The sequence below is a fragment of the Cupressus sempervirens genome, chromosome 3 (assembly GCF_028749045.1).
Source record: "Cupressus sempervirens isolate cs-2001-9-10 chromosome 3, ASM2874904v1, whole genome shotgun sequence".
NCBI classification, from domain to species: domain Eukaryota; kingdom Viridiplantae; phylum Streptophyta; class Pinopsida; order Cupressales; family Cupressaceae; genus Cupressus; species Cupressus sempervirens.
In genome coordinates this window covers 1,004,632,716-1,004,654,415 of record NC_143120.1, presented here as the reverse complement: position 1 = coordinate 1,004,654,415, position 21,700 = coordinate 1,004,632,716, and the positions used below count along the sequence as shown (strand labels likewise).

Genomic DNA, 21,700 nt, shown 5'->3' with positions numbered 1-21,700 from the left:
AACAAATCTACAACTTATGTAGGTACCTTCTCTACTTCTTCTTTGCCATCTTTTAGGATTATAACAAAATACATATGCTCATGCTTAATACCTTTGAGAAACTCCTTTCTATCAACAAAACATATTATGGCAGCACTACATACCTTTTCTTCTTTCTCCTTCAATGGCTTCAACTTATGTTTCACTCCATCCTTTGTCAAAGTGTAGGTATTTGTTTGCCTATCATGTACAACATGCTTGTCAAACTACCACGACCTACCCAATGACATATGACATATATCCATAAGTATGATATTGTAAAGTACATCATCCTGGTAGCTTCCAACCTTGAACTTCACTAGGCACAACTCATTAACCATGACCTTGTGGTCATCTCACACGTAGGCAATATTGTATGGACACTGGTGCTTCTGCCTCTTGAGATTTAACTTTGTGACCATATTTTTTGACACAATATTGTTATTACTTTCATCCATAAATGATGACATTACATCACATATCTTCACATTTGTACCTAGTGCAAACAAACTCCTCCTTTGATCAGGTTCATTCTCTCCACTCAGCAAGACTCTCCTATTAACTAAGACTTCTCCTTTTCAATATCTTCATAATGGAATAATTCAAAATCTTCATCAACATGTGAAACTTTGGCATGGCCTTCTATTTTTCGATCTATCCTTCCTTGGCACTGGAAACATTCAAATGATATATGCCCTTCTTCTCTATAGTGAAAGCATTTTCCACATAAACCTTCTCTTACAGATTCTTGCCCTCTGCCTCTTCCCCTTTTGTCTATATTGTTTTGATCATGGAAATGATTGGAATTTTTTCCCCTCTAGTTTTGACTACTACTACTCACCTCATCCTTGTTCTTTCAATCATCATTTTGGCCTCCATAAGACCATCTGTCGGATCTTCCACCGTGACCTCTTCCATCATTCTTGTTATCAAACATTTTTCTTAGCTGCTCCTCAACTCTTAGGGAAAACTAGTATGCCTCCTTAATAATGGTCATTCAAACCAAAATCAGGTCCTCATAAATGTTTAGCCTTAACCCATTAAGATAACAAGTAACTTTCTCTTTGTCTTCTTCTACATGGTTGGTTCTAATGAGAACTTAGTAGAACTCTTGAGTACTCTCGAATAGATCTTCCTACTTACTTCAACACTTGCATTTTCTTTAGAAGATCTAACTCATAGTCCATGGGAATAAATTGTCTCTTCAATTTAGCTCTCATATGGTCTGATCTGGTGATTTTTTTCCTTTCCTCTTCTATTTTGCTCCAATTGAATCTCTTGCCACTAGATCTTTACATGTCCCTTCTATTTTTCCTTCACAAACTTTACCCTATTAGGATCCTCGATATCTTCATACTCAAAGTATTCCTCCAATTCATTGATCTAATCAATCAATTCCTCTAGGTTAAGATTTCCTAAAAATATGGGAATAGGTCTTTTTCTAATCTTAGAAATGGCCTTAAAAAGCTTTTCCTCCTCTAGGTTAAGAACTTCATCTACTAACACTTGATCAACATTTCCTTCTTCTTCTCTTTCATCCTCACTTTCATCATCTCCTATGATAAGATTCATTCCTCTCTGCATTTTTTCTTGCAATGCTTTCATTTTCCTCTAGAGGGCTCTAAAACTCTTAGGTTTAACACCTATGACTCTCTCACCACGCTCTCTTCATGGAGGCATCTTCGCGCTTCTGTTGAAAACCTAGTGCAAACTACCTCATAGTCAATGATTTATCTACATGCACAACCCAAACCATGGTCCTAGTGCAACTATCTCACAGTCAATGATTTGTTTACACACTCAAGAATGCCTCTTCTTATACCACTCGATGAAGGATATTCACCTTAATACCATTAACACATAACATTAAAAAAGAAATAACAATAATTTGCGAGAACAAGATATGGGCTTCTTATTATTACCGCAAATGCAGAATTAAAAATTTTAGAATAACAATATGCTAACCCACATGGGTGCCTTCATTATAGTAATTTGCAAGCCAAAGCTATGAGCTATCACCCAGAGCTATACTAGACAATGTATGAGAATTTCTTAAATAAGCAATTTTATCCCACTTGGGAAGGTTTTAGACACTCAAACTCAATACCTAGGGCCAACAGACCGTAACAATACATATAAAGTCAACCAAATACATTTTTGACATTTATTTTGAAAATTTTGGTCGACCCAACTTCAGAAGGCCATAACTTTTAAACTATTGCTCTGATTGGCTATTATAACCACTTTTCAAAATCCTCAACTTCTTATTTATAGGCTTGGATTTGTATAAGCACCCATCCATTGAATTTTTGAGCCTCATCTGGACACATTCAGGCCTTCAATGGTGAGCCTATATTTTTTATAGTAAAATTGTACACCAAAAATCTGCAATAAATTCATGAGTACTCATGATATGGCACTTTTCAACTGGGAGGTTGATATATCCAAGATAAACATCCACCTCTGAAATTAGGACATTCTGAGCTTGTGTGACTGACTTACTAAGTAACAAGCCTCTAGAAACACCAACTCTGCATTGAGACAACCCTTATTCAAGAAACGAAAAGGAAATGATGCAAAATTTCTCTTACACTCAGGATGTTCTTACATCACAACCTTTCACTAGGTCATCTCACAATCTCTTCTTTTCAAACCCTCTTCATCAATCAAATGATACGACACTCTACATTGTTAGTAAATGTCTCTCTAGTAGGTTTGACACTATGTCTTACCAATAGTTTTGACATCAGTGACAACATAACAATTGCTCCAATTGTAGTTTCCAACAATAATTGTAGCCCATTACCAAAATATTTAACCTTAGCCCTTATCATAAGCTTGTAACCTTAATTACAATCATAATCCCAACCTTGAATGATAATTTTTTGTTGTAGCACAAGAAGGTTTAGTACATGTAAATTATTTTTGTTGAATGAGAAGAAGGTATATTGATTCTTTGCTTAATGTCTAATTTGGAGAATATCAAATCTCGTAAAAGATTGTTCTTATTAATGTTCAAGGGGCCAATTGATTGGGAAGAAGTTGGTAGAATTCTATAGAGGGATGGGAAAACTATTAGTAGATGGCCAGAGACCAGGCTACTAATCTTCCCCTTACATAGAAGTGGCTTATCAATTGACATTTGTCATAGCTTTTTAGAAAAGGGTCTACTTGCAGAGAGATCTAGGATGGCTGACATATCTTGTTTTGTATAAGTATATGATTCCAATCCTTAGGATATTAGTGTTGTACCAAACTAATATAGTACATTGCATTCTCGCTTGATTTTGGCCATGCCAAATTGTGGCACTAGCAAATTTAATGAATAATTATTGAATATGTTTGCACATGAGATGCTATGAGTCATAGTTTGGGTTGTTGGATGCAACAAGGGACTTCCTAAATCTGATAATGGGGCACTAGTAGTGAAATTGCTAAAACCATTTTATGTGGTTATAGTGGAGAAGGTTTTGTCTTCTCTTGTGAAGTTCATCATTGTGTCCTCACCTCCAAATTTTCTCATTTCCCACTCTGAAGGAACTTCTTCTACTACTACCTCTTTTGTATATTGGAGAATCCTTAATTGTATCCTCTCCTCGAAAGTTTCTCATTTCCCACTCTAAAGGAACTTCTACTAAGACCTCCTTCTGCCTATTGGATAATCCTTCATTCTGGTTTCCCAAAGAGCCTTGCATATTCTACACAGTGTCCCTCCTCAACTCCTCATGAGATTACAAGAAACGAAAAGTTTACCCTTTGCTAGGAAAGTAAAGGAAAAAATGTTTTCATTCAAGTACTGCACAAGGTCCATAATAAATAGAAGAAATGTGGGCATGCCAAACAATCTCATAAGAGACAATGTAAACATTATCTACCATATTTCATTAAATAATTTTATTTTCAAGAAATATAGCTTGATTGTGAAAAAAATACCCCAACCTCTGATAATTTGGTTAATTTCCTTGTTAAGACAATTGGACAAGCAACATTTTACAATATATTCAAATGTTGTTTACTTAAAGTTCTATCAATTGTTGCTTACTACAAGTTTTATTAGAGGGAGAGAAGATCAGTGATTCTTGTAATGGATTAAAGCTTTTTGAATTCAAAAATATATACATTTGGAAAGCATTTAGATTCAACTACAGATATCTTTTGTCATCACGACATGAACATTTCCATCATACTCTATGATATGTCCTACTTCTATTAATACAAAATCTTTAAACTTGAACTTTTATGTGAATGACTATAGGAACATTCCATGAAGTGGTCAGCATTCAATTCCCTAATATATCAAGAAGAAACTATGCATTCATTCATTTGTGGAGAAATAAACTCTATAATTGGTTATGCAACATATTCTTTCACTATAAAACACTCAATTTCTTTCTCTTATTCTCCCAAGAGGATGTTGATCTCTAAGCCTATGTTGTCGATTAGTGACCAAACACTTACTCATTTTCAAGTTATTTACTAGGAAAGATTACAAGGTCATCATTATGACTAAGTTATCTAGTAAAGGTCGAGCAAGTTACACCTAGACTGAGTGGAACAATGATTGTTGAGCATTCAGTAAAGATCAAGCAATTATGTGAGCCGAGGAATATAGTATGAGCCAAGTAATTTAATGATGATCAAGCATATTGAAAAGTTATCAAGTGCCAAGTACATAGACTTATAGAAGTTGAGCAACAACATACATGACCGAGTGTCATAAGCACTTAAGTACTAAGTAATGAAGTTTTGTTATGTGAGTTTGTAATGACACAAACTCATATGTGAATCATTTTGGCTGACATTTATATGAGATTTAATATCTATAGAGCCAAATCAAATTCTATTTACTCATCACTAGCAAAAGGTGATGATCCCTAGATAAACGATTTAACCAATTAGAATTAGGGACATAAACAACAAAAGATGATGAAGTTTAAACCAAAGATTAAGATTTGGAAGCTTCAAATGAAGTTTATTTAAAGAGGATTCTAACGCTAGAATCATATAGGGGATGAAATAAAGAAAGGAACACACATGTGAAGGAGTCGCTAGTCAAATCTAGCAGAGAGAGCAATCAGAGCAGTGAAGGACTAAATAGATTTATCAGATTAGGAGAATCAAATCAAAGACAAAGGAAAGAGGAGACCCAAGATCAGCTTATAGAGCATACTGAGGGTCAAGTATTGAATCATTTATTTTTTAATTGAAACAGGGAAAATTTCTTAATAGAGTGGTCCTAATAGGCCTATGTAGATCTCCTAACATAGTCCTTACTATATTGTAAGTGTTAAGCCCTCTAACTAGGCAAGACCTAATAGTCTTTTAGTCTTTAACAGGATAGACCTTTCACCAGGTAGATCATATCTTATGATCAAACATTGTAACCTTAACATGTTAACTTTATTGTTGCAACAGTGAAGATTTGTGGGTTTCATCCCCGCGCCAGTTTTACCTTTATCTTGAAGTATTTCTGAGTAACCAAATCATTGTGTTATTTGTTGAACTATTATGGATGTGATGAACTTATTTTATGTTTCAGAATTCCATTTTTAATGATGAATTGGGTAATGATTTAATAAGAATTGATTTTAGTATCAAAAGTTTGAGACTTTGATTCACCCCCCTCTCACTATCTTGTTTCCACCCCACCCCCCCCCCCCCCCCACACACACACACACACACACATATTCCAATAATTGGTATTAGAGCTAAGTTCTCTTGTTAGGAAGCTTAATAGCTTAAGAGACTAAGATCATGGAGTTGGAAGTATACAAGATGGGAAAGATCATTGAAAATCAGATAACTGAAATATAGATTGGGTTGCAACAATTAGAGACAACAAGAGAAGAATTGAGAAAATCCCTTCAAAGCAGAAGAGAGATGGCTACACAACTTAATGACACTCAATACAAGTAAGTTGACACATAAGGTTTTTTGGATAAGGGAAAGACTAGTTACAAAGATGAAGAAATGACATAATTACTAGAAAGAAACAATGCCCTATTGAAGGAAGCAAAACATCTGAAGGCATAACAAGAAATCCAATATGTCATACTACATGAAGCTATTGAACAAAAGAAAAAGGAAATAGAATATTGGCTTATGGTTGAAGAAGAAAAAAGGAAGATAGCTAATAGACTTGAAGAAACATCATTTTAAGTTTAGAAGCTTACACATAATTAGCTCAATATGATAAATCAAATAGTGATTGCAAATCAAGAAGCAAACAGAAAGGATTTGGAGATCACAAATATGAAGTTACAAAATGAGCAATTGAAGAATGAAAAGGAACTCACGGACAGGATGCAGAAATCAAATGAAGCAATCAAACATTTTGAAGACATGATGAAGTCACCAAGAGCATTAGACACATCTGGACTTGCATACAAGCAATTTTCAACTACTAAAGAAGGAGAATCATCCAAAAGTGGAGAACAAAGGAATGCAAAATTAAAAGGTAAACGTACATGCTATTATTGTGGAAAGATTTGACATACAAAAAACATTTGCAAAAGCAAAAATGGTAAGAAAAATCCTAAACCTAAGCCAAGTAGTAATTGTTCTAAATGCAACAAAATAGGACATTGAGCTCATGAATGCAAAACAAAGAATAATGATTCAACTAGAAAGGTATCTAGATTCCAAGGTCACTACTATAATTGTCAAAAGTATGGACATAAGGCCTATGAGTGTAGACTTAAGAAGAAATGCCTATGAGTGTAGACTTAAGAAGAAATCACAATGGTCACCTGAAAAATAAACTCATACAACAAAGAAAGGTAATTTCTATGATTGGGATTCTAACACATGGTATAATTATCACTATTGTGGAGAATATGGACACATCCCAAAGAATTGCTTTAGGAAACATTTCAGAGGAAACAACAAGAAATGGTTAATGGTGAGATAATATGTTCTAGTTGACTTGGAAAGGGACACATTAGTAAGAATTGCAAAACCAGGACACCTGCACCAACATCAAAAAATGTAAATGATAGATCAAAAAAGAAGAAGACATGGATAGAAGTGGTAAGAGCTAGAAGCAGTAGAGTAGAAGACACTATGATTACCCAATCTAATAGATCTGGTGATCACACCACATCTCAATAAAAGATTAGAAGTATGTATAAACTATACTATTGAAAGCTATATTTTACATCAATTCCTAGCATTAAAGTCTTGAAAAGATATATTTGCATAATAAAGAGATGCATGAGAGCATTAGAAATGAAAATTTAGTAAGTATTAAGCATTAGTGGTACAGTCTATATTGACCAAGTCCAACATTATAAACCAAGTGATCAGGAAGGATCACATACTGACCGAGTGAGCTGGTTATGACCGAGTGCTTGATATTAATTGAACAAAAGTTAAGGTTGAGCCTAGCTATCATACACTATCTAAGTCTGAGGACAATTATTATAGACCTAAATTGAAAGATCAAAGGTATATATCAAATTTGAATGATTATTTTTCTTACCTAATGAAAAAAAATCAAAAGAAGATTGAAAGCAATTTTAGCAACCAGAGCAAGGAATCATGGCAAGAAATTATCAATTTGTGAAAAGAAGTAATACTCTTATTGTCGAGTAAGATATTTTGTGAAAAGATTTTATTGAAAACCCTAGTTTGCAATGGTATCTGGAAGTGGAGTGAAAAAGGATAACAATGCACAAATCACAAGGAATGATCATGAGACTCCACCAAACTTTAGAAACATAGTTAATATTGAAACCCCTATTGATAATGATGGAGTATTGTCTTCTATTCCACCTAGAGTCTTGACTATGAAAGACATCAGATCATGTTATCAATGTAAATTTGGAGAAATTGGAGATTTTAAAATCAGGACATCTTATAACAAGTTGTGTGTAGATGGACTTCTGAAAGATGAAATCAAAATCATTGTAAACAAAGGGTTGACTTGTGCCCTAGATTTTCCCAAAGTTTTCAAGAATGAATGGATAAATAATGTTCTAAGTCAAGTTCACGACATGAAAGTATGGTTGGTAGGTGGGCCAATCAAGACCAATAGAGTAATTATTCGAAGAGTAATTGGGTATCTGGCATTGGATCGACCTAAGAACATAAGGAGTGGTATACGGAAAGAAATTGAAAAACTAAGTAAGTCAAAATTGAATGGATGTGGAATGTCAATAGACTACATTAAGGATCCACTAATTGAATTCATTGTTCATGTGATTACACACAAGTTTTATCAATCTAGCAAATTGAATAGTATGTTCTATGTTGCATTTGATTTGGGATATAAAATTGTGAAGAAAGATCATGAATACGATCTTGTCGAGATGTAGTTACAACAACTTAAAGAGAACCTAGAAGCAATTAGATTCCTATTAGTTTGTATATTTTTCTATGTACAAAACTATTTCCCTACTATTGGAAGGACTTCATGGGATATAAATAGAACTATTGTAGATCAACTAAATGAACTAATATAGAGATTAGAATATAACTTTGAAGTAGTTATGGACAACTATTTTGATGAATTCAAAAATAAAATGAAGAACGGGATGAGGATTCCAAAATTAGTTGTAGATAAATATTATCATGATTTGTTTTTCATTATGGACACATATTTTGTGTATGCTCAAGCACTAATACCTATGGTAGCATGGTTAAGACCTATGCCCTATGAAGTAAATGTGGATGGCATATTAGCAGTTATCACAATATTATTGGTAGAAGACATATATACAATTATCAAGCAGTTTCACACATATGAAATAATTATTGGCAAGCTAACTACTGAAGTTGGCACACGTAAGAAAGCTAAGCAAAGAAAAAAAAAAGTTGCCAAGGCTAGTCAAAATGAACAAGGAGAAGGGTTAGAACAACTCTCAGAAGCCAAGGAAGGTAAAGGAAAAGAACTTGTAGTTGTGGAACAAAAGACACCAAAAAAATAAAGGTTGTGATTATTGCACCTAAGGTAAAGTAAGACCTTCAAAAGAATATGGAAGAAATAGTAACACCATCAAGGCCAAAAGACAAGGTGTTCATCACAAGAAGGAGGTCAACACAACCTATTGCTAAGATACTACCAGGGAGTCCATCAAAGAAGAGAAAGTAGAAAGATGTATAAGAGAAGCCAAAGAAATTGATAGTTGCACAAGAGGAGGAGGAAGATGAATAAAGGATAAAGTCTAATGAGACTAGAAAACTAAAAATGGTAAAGGTACTCTCTCCAATGATTATGGATCAAGTATGTGAAAAATTAATAGAATCAGAAAATATTTTAGCTCTTCAAGACTTATAGTATGATTCTTTGAGCAATGAAGATCAAGATAGACTTGAAGAAGTTTTAATTAATATGTTGATCAAGTTTACATGTACACCTATGGAAGTGGAAACTAGAATTCCTATGGGATTGTATAATAGAGTGGATGCCAAATGGAAATGGGCATTGACCACAGAGAAACATCATTGGCACATATCATGCCAGATTTGAAAAAGACACATATGTCTATAGCCCTTAAAGATTTTGTTAAGAAGATTATGCCAAGGGTTAGGGCATACAAAGTTCTAAAGAACAAAGTTTCTAATGTAGAAAAAGCAAGTATTGAATTCTGGAAAGAAGTATTTGGACTACAAACTCAAACTATAGAGGTGAGAGAATGTAAAGATAATACACAATTTACTAAAGAAGAAAAGCAAGAATTAGTTGAGATAACAATAGAAATGGAAGAACTTATCAAAGGAATTAAATTTAAGGATACTGTCACAATTGAAGATGACACTAACATCTCTCCACCTAATCCAAATATACTCACGGAAGAAGAAATTCAAGGATTAATGAATGACTCAAGCAAGCTCTATACAAATCCAATTTTGATGCAGGTAATTGAATATCCAAAGCTTGAAGTTAAGAAGCCTAATGATGTGATAGTAACACAATTTATAGAGGCTACAAGTGTGAGAAACTTGGCAAGGCATTGATTGTATATTCGCCATCAATGACTTATATGCAAATTTTGAAGAAGGAAGAGAATTATGAGAAAGTTTCAAGCACACAGATGATATATGAAGGAATTACATAGAAAGACAAAGAGGCTACTCAAGCTCTCATTCAAATGTCAAGTGCAAAGATTACAAAACCTACACTAGTGACACTTATACAACAAGTGATATCTACAACAGTGCAACAACCAAAAGAGACATCAAGTGAGAAAGGGAAATGATTAAAACTATCACTGTTGAGCAATACACTCTTAAGATCTCAGGTTATGACTCATGAAAAAGAGGATGTTGATGATTCAATAGACCTTATTGAGGTAATTACATTACCTACATATGATTTCAATAATCTTACATGAGAGAAAATGCATGAACTACAAATCTTGTTGAGTTGAAAGGCCAAACAAGAACAATTGAAGAGAGAACAAAAGAGAAGATAGGTATTGCATACTGTTTGAGACATTTTCACATATGCTTTTGGCATTATAGATGTCAATCATCAACATACAATTTTGGATCAACTAGTACATGTAGTTGATAGAGTTCAGATAGAGGACATAGAAACAAATGAGAAGTTGTTACAATGGTTTGAAAGAAGAATGGAGCATAAAGTTTTGCAAAAAGTTTGCATTGAACTTGTACAATGACAAGTCGAGCTTTCTACAACCATTACACAATTGGAAACAATTTTGAGAACAATAAACTCTTTATATTTGAGATTGTGTGATGTAGATTTATTTGCAATAGATACTCAGTGATCATTAGAGTTATTACATTCAAGTATGAAGACTAATGTTCACTCATTGAGTAAGAACACAAGTTCAAGTTCATCTTCATTCGATGAACTTATATTTAATCAGACAAGTAGTTGAACTCACAGCTAAAGATGCAAAAATAAGGACCAAGTTAGCATTAATTCAACTTCAGTTAATGCCATACATAGAGACAATTCAGAAGGTTATTTCTGTTGCCAAGGAAATTTTGCAAAAAGAAACATATTTTGCACACATTGCAGGATTTATTGACCTAGTTGTCGAGCTAGAGATTCAGTTTCAGATTTTGGAAAAGGTACAATAAAGATGGAGCCAAGCCTATGCTAATATTGTAGCTAGTCATCAAATTTTTTTGAGAAGTTCCAATTCACCCCAATAGCCCCAGCTACCATCAATGACAAAAATAAGGGGGATATTAAATAAGTCAAGGATAATAATTGATAAGTACTAAGAAGGGACAAGAAACAAGTAAGGGGAAGTAACAAGTAAGAGAGTTATAAAGAAGAAGATATCACTCAGCCAATACACTTTTTTTTTGGTCTCAAGGAAGAATATTTTTGTAAGGAATGATTTCATGACAAAGTATTTTTGCCACTAATGTCAAAGGGGGAGATTGTTGATCTCTAAGCCTATGTTATTGATTAGTGACCAAACACTTAGTCATTTGCAAGTTATTTACTAGGCAAGATTACAAGGTCATTACTGCGACTAAATTATCTAGTAAAGGCTGAGAAAGTTACACTTAGATTGAGCAGAACAATGATTGTCGAGCATTTAGTAAAGACCGAGCAATTTTGCAAGATGAGGAATATAGTATGAGCTGAGTAATTTAATGATGACTGAGCATATTGAAAAATTATCAAGTTTCAAATACACAAACTTATAGAAGTTGAGCAACAACATTCATGATTGAATGTCAGAAGTACTTAAGTGTCAAGCAATACAGTTTTGTTATATGAGTTTGTAATGGTACAAACTCATATGTAAATAATTTTGGCCAACATTCAATGAGATTTAATATCTATAGAGCTAGATCATATTCTATTTACACATCATTAGAAGAAGGTGATGAACCCTAAATAAATAATTTAATCAATCAGAAAAAGGGATATAAATGACAAAAGATGATGAAGTTTAATCTGTTGATTAAGATCTGGAAGCTTCACATATATTCTATTTAAAAAGGATTCTAACCCTAGAATCATATAGAGGATGAAATAAATAAAGGAACATGCATGTGAAGGAGTCGCTAGTCAGATCCAGCAAAGAGAGCAATCAGAGCAATAAAGGAAAGAAAAGATTTATCAGATTAGGAGAATTAGATTAGAGTCAAAAGATAGAGGAGATCAAAGATTAACTTACAGAGCATACTGAGGTTCAAGTACTAAATTGGTTATTTTGTAATTAAGATAGGGAAAATCGCTTAACAAAGTGGTCCTAACAAACCTATGTAAATCTCCTAATAGAGTCGTTACTTTATCGTAAGTGTCAAGCCCTCTAACAAGGTGAGACCTAATAGTCTTTTAGTCTTTAACAGGACATACCTTTCACCAAGATCATATTTTATGATCAAACATAGTAACCTTAACAGGTTAACTTTATTGTTGCAATAGGGAAGATTTGTTGGTTTCATCCCCACCCCAGTTTTACCTTCATCTTGAAGGGTTTCTGGGTAACCAAATCATTATGTTATGTGTTGAACTATTATGGGTATGATGAACTTATTTTATGTTTCAACATTACAATTTTAATGATGAATTGGATATGATTTAATAAGAATTGATTTTGGTATCAAAAGTTTGAGATCTTGATTCACACCCCTCTTAGTATCTTGTTTCCCATATATATATTCAAATAGAGGAACCCATTAAAAGTTTCAACTTGATTAGTTGAATTCAACACAAAAACAATCTTACCTAGTGAACCAAAGCAGCCCCACATGAGAAAAGTTATCTATGGTTTTAGATGCTTCATAGAATAGAAATAGTCCACATAAAAAAGGAAAATTTATATTATTGTTACTGCTTGACAATTTTTAGGTTATTCAAAAATATAACCTTACAATGTTATAGTCCATATAAAAAGTAAAGATTAAAATAACTAATAATACAACTTTACCAAAAATTATATGATCCTATCACTAGTGCTATTTGAAGAAAATTGTGCAACTATCATCAAACTCCTCAAATCATATGCATAAGCACAAGCACAATATAATAAAAAGATAAATGAGAACATATATGGGCTATCATCTTGTGGGCTTGCATATTCTCTAGTGTTGGTTCTTCTTTTGAATGATGGCTCATTTGTATAAGCATACAAAAGCAATCAGATAATCTTTCTGATTCAACCAACACAATACAATATAATAAACACTTGATATAAATAATAAATCCAATCTACTTCATATCATCTTTATAATCAACTAGATTTAAATTTATGTCAACCTCAACCCCTCCAAACATAATAGAAACCTTGTTATATGCCTTGATTCTGCCACAAGTCATTTGCATTACTCCCAATAATTCACATCATATTCAACCATGCAAAGTGCAATGGCTCAATTATCTAAACTCGGCATATCAAGAGAGGGATCATCAAATTCCACAAAATCAGAGGGGTTCCTACAAAGAAAAAAGTAACCATCTACGAATCTCACCCCAATAGATATTTAATGGTTCATCCAAACAACCTCTAAAGTACAACAAATTAGAAGAGGAATTTGCCTCCCAATTTGGGAAGGCCCATCCGTCAACAACTTGAATTGCATAAAGGCCCAATAATTTCATCCTAACTTTATTCCTAAATGCCCAATAATGTCATCCTAACTTTATTTTGAAGGAGGATTCGATCCTAATATTTACCTAAATCATAATGCCAATCATTGAAGAAAAAAACATAAAACATTTGAGAAACATCTTTGAGCATCTACAGTGTTTTCCAATGAAAGGATCTGTAGCACAAACCTCCCAAATGAGCATGGCATCCTAATTAAGGCCCTTCTTGCTCTACCAAATGTGATTTATCATATTCAATCATTTGACTATCAAAGTTTTGAAACATTTGCAAGAGGTTTGTTTGCATGTGCATATGTTTCTAGTCTTCATCATAAGCAAACAGAGGATGGCAATGACTAATATATATGGGGCATTCTACACAAAGTATGTGCAACACTTGATCATTGTGTGTGTGAAGAAATTTCTAGCATACATGAATGATGCAAGGTAGATGTGTAAAATATAGTAAGAAGAATAATTATATTTGATAAAAAAAATTACAACTATAATGATTAAAATTAATGGAATGTGAAAAGAGTTTGTAGATACTTTAAAGAAACTTTCATTCAAATTTAACTTTGAACATGAATGATCAAAATGATGGACTCTAATTTTAAATTTTTGATAATTTCTCCATCTTCATTTGTACCTTATTCAATGTAGCTTGCAGTTAGTTCTAGTGGAAGCCCATGAGATCATTCATATATACTATATTGTCATTGTCTAGGAAATTATAATCATTGATTTCACCCAAAAAAAAAGTTACATGTACTTGGGTACAGGTTTAAGTCACACCAGTGACATCCAAGTAAATTCCAGTCTCCTAAGAAGTGAATTATACATTAATTTTCAATGGCATAAAGGACGATGAAAAAAATGTTGTAGAAAAGAAAACCATATAGTTTTGAGAAGAATTCTAGGGCACTATATTGGTATTATCTTGTAGGTAAGAAAATTTTTCTAGCCTTTGCCAAGGATTTCTATGCAATGCATTTGTGAGCAAGTTATTTTGTCAAGATGTCAGTACAAAGTAGTAGCATATTTAGGATTTTTAAATAGCACACGATAAGAGGGCAGGTTGAGAAATCCATAGGAAATATTATATTCTACATTGAAAATAATGTGAAGACTAACATAAATACTGACAAAGACAACACAAACATAGTGTAGCTTGTAAGGTAATTCCTTGGAAGATAACATTTGAGAAAAAGAAAAAAGAGAAAAAAATCAGATTTCACAAACACTAAAAAGGGATATTATGTTCTTTGTTAGCAAGTATACGCTAGTATTGTGGGTTGTTTATTATCAAGTATACGTTGGCATTGTGGGTTCTTAGCAAGAATAACCAATAATTGATAGATTCTCAATGAAACAATGGTTTAATCAATAGTTCTAAATAAGGTATTTCCCAAAAATAACTGATCCCCATTTTAAAACAATTTGCACTACAATAAATAAACTTTCTAAAGAATACTGGCCCCTCTTCTACTTTTGATTCCATTACTGTAGAGTGAACTTCATGCATTAGAGATTGTCAATGGGCATCACCTATCCTAGAATTACTTTACTTTCAAATGGTATTTTTGATGATAAGCCTTTTCCTTGGCTGATAAAGGATCACTTCAGTTATAATGAAGGTTTTCCTTTCGTTATGTTGTGTCATCTTTAGTTTTATGGACAATTTCTTGGTTTAGCTGGCATTGTGGGAGCTTTGTTAGTCTTTTGTTGTCTTATGTGGTTATAAGGACACATATCATTTATTTCATAGGTGAGGGTTACTATTGATTTCTTCATCTAATATATCAAAATAAATGGTATTGTTTGCGACCTTGTTGGTATGTACTCATATGGAGCATATATGGTAGTAGCAAGGAAAAAAAGAACATGCCCTCACTGACCAATACCAGTACAAAGCTCACATAATTATCTCAAAATAATTTAAGGTAGAAAGAAATTCAATCATATTATAGAAGAATAATCCCTAAGGAGGGGGAATCCCATACATCCAATTGTTATTTCTATTGGCAGTGACATAAAGAACCTCACTAACTTTTAAAACAATCATAGATAAGGATATTTGGAGGGTAGTGAGGAAAGGTTTTAGATCATTGTTCGTTATGAGGACTAAGATAAAGCCCTTCTCATCATATCTTAATAGAGATTTGATGATAACTATAGGGCATAGCACTATCACAAAACCATGAGCCAAGGAGTTCTCTTGCTGATTCATATCTAAATTTTATATTTAACTTATGAATTTTAATTTTGATTCACTCTCTCTCAATAATTCTGATTGTAGAAAGTACTCAATGATAAGTGTCTCGGAAGAAATTTTGAAGGATTTGCTTGCAATTTGTTGTAGTGAGTTGCAGATGCATCACTAAATAAAATTTTTTAAAGGTTATATTTATATTGCATAATAAGTATTGGTAGCAACATCTATCACATTTTTTAGATATATTCTCTTAAAAAACTTATTCAAGTGCGAAGAGCCTCACTATCTTTATTCCTTGTAGGTTCTAGGCATCTAAAGTACTCCTTTCTCTTGAACACTTGCATATGTTTGGAGTTGCTTAAAAATATTTGAAGCTAGAAGATTTTCTACTAAGACATGAAGGCCATATTATTCTTTCAAACTTTTATCTTTCCTTGAGGTGTGTTGTGAGTCCTACTCTAGTAAAGTCGACATCAATAGACTTTGACCCTTCACACAGGCTCCCTGCCTACTGTATTCAACCAACTTGTATTGAGTCATCATGTGTAATACTTGATTGCATAAAACCTAAATGTTTTATCACATGTTTCTTATCCCAAAGGTCCAAGAAAAATAGAAAGCCAAAGAATGAGATAGGCATTTCAGCATATTATTTACCAGAACTAATGGTTGAACCGACTAGTGCTTGGTCAATATCATTTGTTGGTACTCATGAATATCTAGCTATAGAGATTATTAGAAGAGAGGGTCATGGGAGTTTTTTAGATAGGTGGAAATTTGGTATATTCTTGTATGAGTTGCTTCATGAAAAGATACCTTTCAAGGGATCAAGCAATAGGGCCACTTTATACAATCTAGTCATAAATTCATTAAAATTCCCTAATATGCTCAATGTTAGTTCTGTAGCTAGGGACTTGGTCAGAGGCTTACTTGTTAAAGACCCACAACATTAGATAATAAGAGAGGCACTATAGAAATCAAACAACATCCATTCTTTTAAGGCATCAATTAGGCCCTTATTCATAGCATAATTCCACCTGAGATCCCCAAACCCATTGACTTCAAGTTCACTGTAAACAAATCTATGCCTAGCACTAATTCAACCTAGAAGAAAATTGTAAATCCATATGTCAATTCTACAAGATCTTACATTGATTTGTATTTTCTCTAATAATTTGGACATGGATTTGGTAATTTGGTATGTCCATTGTTATTGATTTATTGCAAAACAGTGAACTATTTGGAAAACTCTCTTTAAACTTTAGTCCCAACCACCATTATAGTTGTATTGAGACCATAAATCCAATGGCTAGAGCTCCATCTAGCCACATGTATTCTTCAAGTGAACTTAAAGGTACATTATCTAGCCAAGTGTATTATATAGGCCTCAAAAGTTCAAGCACATTGATCACTATAAATTTTTGGGTATGGCGACAAAAATGATTCCTATGTATTTATGTTTGCACTTACCAATGTGAGTGTTGGTTTATGAATATGCCTATGCATGTAAATAATATGCTTTTCTCAATGTAAATAAATGAAAAGAAAAGTAATTTTTGTTTGACAGAACATTTTAGCCTAAAACTTGTAACAAAATTCAAACCCATCAAGTAGATAATGCCTGAAGGTCTTGAGCTATGCGCCATTTGATACTGCATTTTGTAACTAAGAAGAATGCATGAATTACTAATCCCAAGCTATAAAAACAACCAATTTTCTTCACTTTTGTATAATCATATTTTTATCTCAATGTTCAAGTGCATTTAGAAATGATATCACCGCTTGGTCGTCTTTGGGTAAAGAAACCTCAATTGAGAATTATAAAACTAAAAAATAGATTATCTTGAATTTCATTCTTGTTACCGATTAGATGTACATAGCTCCAAAATGATAAATCTATTACTCCCATCTTCTATTTTTTGGTGGGCATGAAAATTGCTTATTTTTCGATATATATCTCTCCAAGCTTTGTGAATCCATAACTTATTATTTATTCACATGCAACAAGAAATATGCTACAAGGTTTTTTCAAATCTCATAAGATGTGAACAAATGCTAAATTTGAGTGCTAACCCCAATCAAATATGTAGTATGTGTCAAAAATAATCAAGCTAAAGAAAGTGCATGTCACGATAGATTTACATCAAGAAATAATAGTGGAACAAGAGAAATAAAAATTTAAGAAATTGAACTTACCATGTAAGACCACAAATTTGATTTGGTGAAGATTTCATAGTAGGGGACCACAAAGTAAGACAAAAAGGCATTCCTTGGTCAATGAAAATTGACACCTCCAACAGAGAGCTTGCTAAGCCCATGAGAGCATGTACAAATCAGAATTACTAAGTCATAGGAAAATAACTCAATATTCCAAATCTAGAAAATGGCCTAAAAAGAATCCCCTCAATGAATCTATAGATTTAATTTATGTATACCTAAAAGTCAATATCCAATGAAGATGTTCTAGGTAAATCCAATGGTCAACCTAGAGGTGCGCGAGGCCAAAGTGGAGAATGGGTGAAATATTATTGGGAAAACATAAAGAAAATTTATTAGATAATGGGTGGGAGAATGAGCACAAGAACTGCATTTAAATGACATTTTGAGTCAGTCATCATCAATTGCAACCATAATGATGTGACAAGGGTAAAACCTCTCTTCTCATCACAAATAGATAAATGTTAAACCCTTCCATGGACCAGCATGTAGCTCATTACCTAGCATAACAATATGAGAACCCTTATTCTCATCACAGCTTGAGAAACTCCTCCATGCCCTAGTGAACAACTCAGTGGCATCTATATCTTTGGTATGTGGGAGGCCTAGAGAGCATGCTAGAGAGTTATTCTCCCGCACAACAAGCGGACAAAGGTGTTAGAAGGGAGTGGACATCCATGATAATGGTCATCATCTTGCATGCCTACAAAAAAACCTAGGTCATAGATGCATCAAATGAGTCAGGATTGTTGAGAAAGGGTACACCTTCGATGTCGTAATTTAGGGCTTGTTTGGTTGTAGGAATATGATTTGAGAATTGGCATTTGGTATCCTAGATTTGGGATTTTGGAACTTGAAATCCATATTAGGATTTTTGGAATTTGATTTGGGGTCATTTGGTTCACAAAGAATTCATTATGAGAATACAAATTCCCCCATTTGATTGCACATTTTTGGAATTGGAATACCAACCATAATAAGCATTTTTTTAACATGAATGAAATGTGTTTTTAATATATCATATTAGAATGATTTAAAATGTGATTTAAATGTACACATGATTTTAAAATCATTTTATTTATTATCATTAAAATTGTGCTACATACATAAATTACTAACTCAAAAAACTACTACATTAATTTATAAATTGTTGTGACATTACAAATTTTTTGCCAAATGTTAGTATACAAGATGAAAATATTAAGGTAACTCATAAAACATTTGATAAAGTTCTATCTTTATTAGACTCATTGTCGCATAAGGTTCCAACATACAAGGCCAAATAAAAGGCCAATAATTACACATAGAAGGTAGTGTAAATAGATTATTTCAACCTCTTGTGACTTACACATTTTTTACTCGTTTCCTTCATTATGTATTTCAACTTTGGCCATTGCAGCAATGTTAGCCCTGGCCACCTCTCATGCCTTACACATTGTTCACTCATTTCCTTCATCATTTGTAGATGTAGAACATACATCATCAGCCCACCTAAAATGTCTGCAACTATTGTTCCCCTACAATACAAAATCTACATCATACTAAAGAGGTTACATGTCATTAATTTTGAATGTACAATATATAACACATCACTAATAACCTTTTGCTTATCGAGGCAATACCAAAAATGGCACCCAAGATTATTCTTCATCAGTGAAACTTTTAATAGGGACAACCTAGCACCACATGGACAATTATGAATTAGCACATCTCTCGAAGCCATGAATTCTGCATCAATAAACAATGCACCATGAAAACTTATCAAAATGGCATGCAATATAGAATCTTGTATCAATAAAGAATGGATCCTATATCAATAAATAAAGAATTTTTGATGGTAAAAAAAAGAATGTTAAATGAGAAAACTGAAATTGTTGATAGTCAGAGAAAAGGAATGTTTAAGCAAAAATAATACACAAGTTGACTTCTTATATAGTTTGAATCTTTTGATATATCGATAATTTATAGCTAAATTATTTATTGCCACTTGGAAAAAAATACACAAGCTAAATTCTTGTAGAGTTTTAATCGCTTTAGATAAACAATTTACTCATTCATTGTAAATGAATTGAAACCATGTAACAATAAATATACATATGCAACTAGTTAGAGAGAGAACTAAAAATGTTTTATGTGTCATCGATCTACAACTAACAATCATTATTAGTGAAGCCTTATAACCATCATGAACAAGAAGTCATGGAAGCCAATTCTAGAACACATCAGATCCCCAAATAGATCTTGATTTTCAAAGTATTGTTCATATATACACACATACAAAGTGATACAAAGAGAAATGTATTCATTCCTAAAACTAACATACTAAAAGTGATAATGTAGATCTGTAGGAGTTGACAAAAGAGATGGAAAAGAAAATGAACTCGATAAAAGGATCAATGTACCATTTAAAGCCAACTGCCAAGGAGTAGTGCTAACTTTACCAAACTTTCATTTTTATATTGTATATAAATCCACTATGAAGTTTTATCAAGAACTTCCTTTTATCAGTTACCAATATCAAGCAATCCATACATCCATTATTATGTGTGTTATGTGCTAAAACCATGTATATACAACCAATAGTATTATCATGCTTGAGCATAACACACAACCAATTTTTTGAATTCATATGAAATGTATTTTTCTCATTTCAAAAAATGCATAAATAGAACTAAAAGGAATAACTCAATAGATGATTCCTTAGTCTTTGATCCAATTGATCTTGATATGGATGTCACACCAGAGGTATTATGTGGTATCCACTAGATGTCAATTATTTGCATATTCTACTTCAAGTCATGATATGCTTGGTAACTGGTATGAAGACCTAAATGAAATGAGATGAATATTTATTGTTATGTTGCATTAGCATAGAACTACAAACACTTACAAGAGTATTCAAGCTCATTTATAGATGTAATTCCGATAAATGGTTTGGCACTATCTTTATTAAGCAAATGCCACATCCTCATACTCAGTGTTCTTGCTTTCATCCTCCTACCTTCCCATACAACATGACGATAATTGGGTGGAGGAAATTATAGATACTAATAGGATGAGCAATGGCATGTCTTAATTGCAATATGATTGTTTCTAACCAAAGGCCAAGAGTGAATATTTCATGCCCTTATTACATCAACATTGAATTACAATTACAATTTACGAATTCTGCTAGTCAAAATCATTTTCATTTATATCTTGTCACATTTTTTTAAGAACCCAATAGGTAGAATGTTTATCCTACATAGTTATTTAGTATTGCTTGGAGTTTCTTCCTTCTCAAAAAATGAAAAGCAAATCATTCGCAAATGAAATTGAACCTAACCAGATGTTCATTTTTTACATATGTTTCAATTAGTACATGTTGCACTCAACCAAGGTCAACATGTGAGGGTTTTAGTTCTTTCTCTTTCTCTAAATGATGCTAGCTTGATCAAGAAGTTTATTATCTGCGTGCAACCAAAGGATGTTGCCACTATTGTTGTTGGAATTCCATTGAAGTATTTGTACAGATTGATTGAAACATTTGACGAGTATTAGGAAGGCTCTCTTCATCTTGAATTTCTTCTTTAGTGGTGTCATATTTGTATTTTGATGTCATTAAACTTTTGATGTAGATGGTACATTAAGTGAAAATAGGCAAGAGATAAAAATATTATATAAGAAATTCCCAAGTGTGCAAAATTCTCATCTCATTGGCTTGTCTTGTCATAGCCTTCTAAAGC

The 21,700-nt window shown here is 32.9% G+C and overlaps 1 pseudogene; it reads left to right on the top strand.

Annotated features, from left to right (window-relative positions):
• Nucleotides 1–10,923: 10,923 nt before the first annotated feature.
• LOC149570135 (serine/threonine-protein kinase D6PKL2 pseudogene) lies at nt 10,924–16,866 on the top strand (annotated as a pseudogene).
• The last annotated feature ends 4,834 nt before the right edge of the window (nt 16,867–21,700 follow it).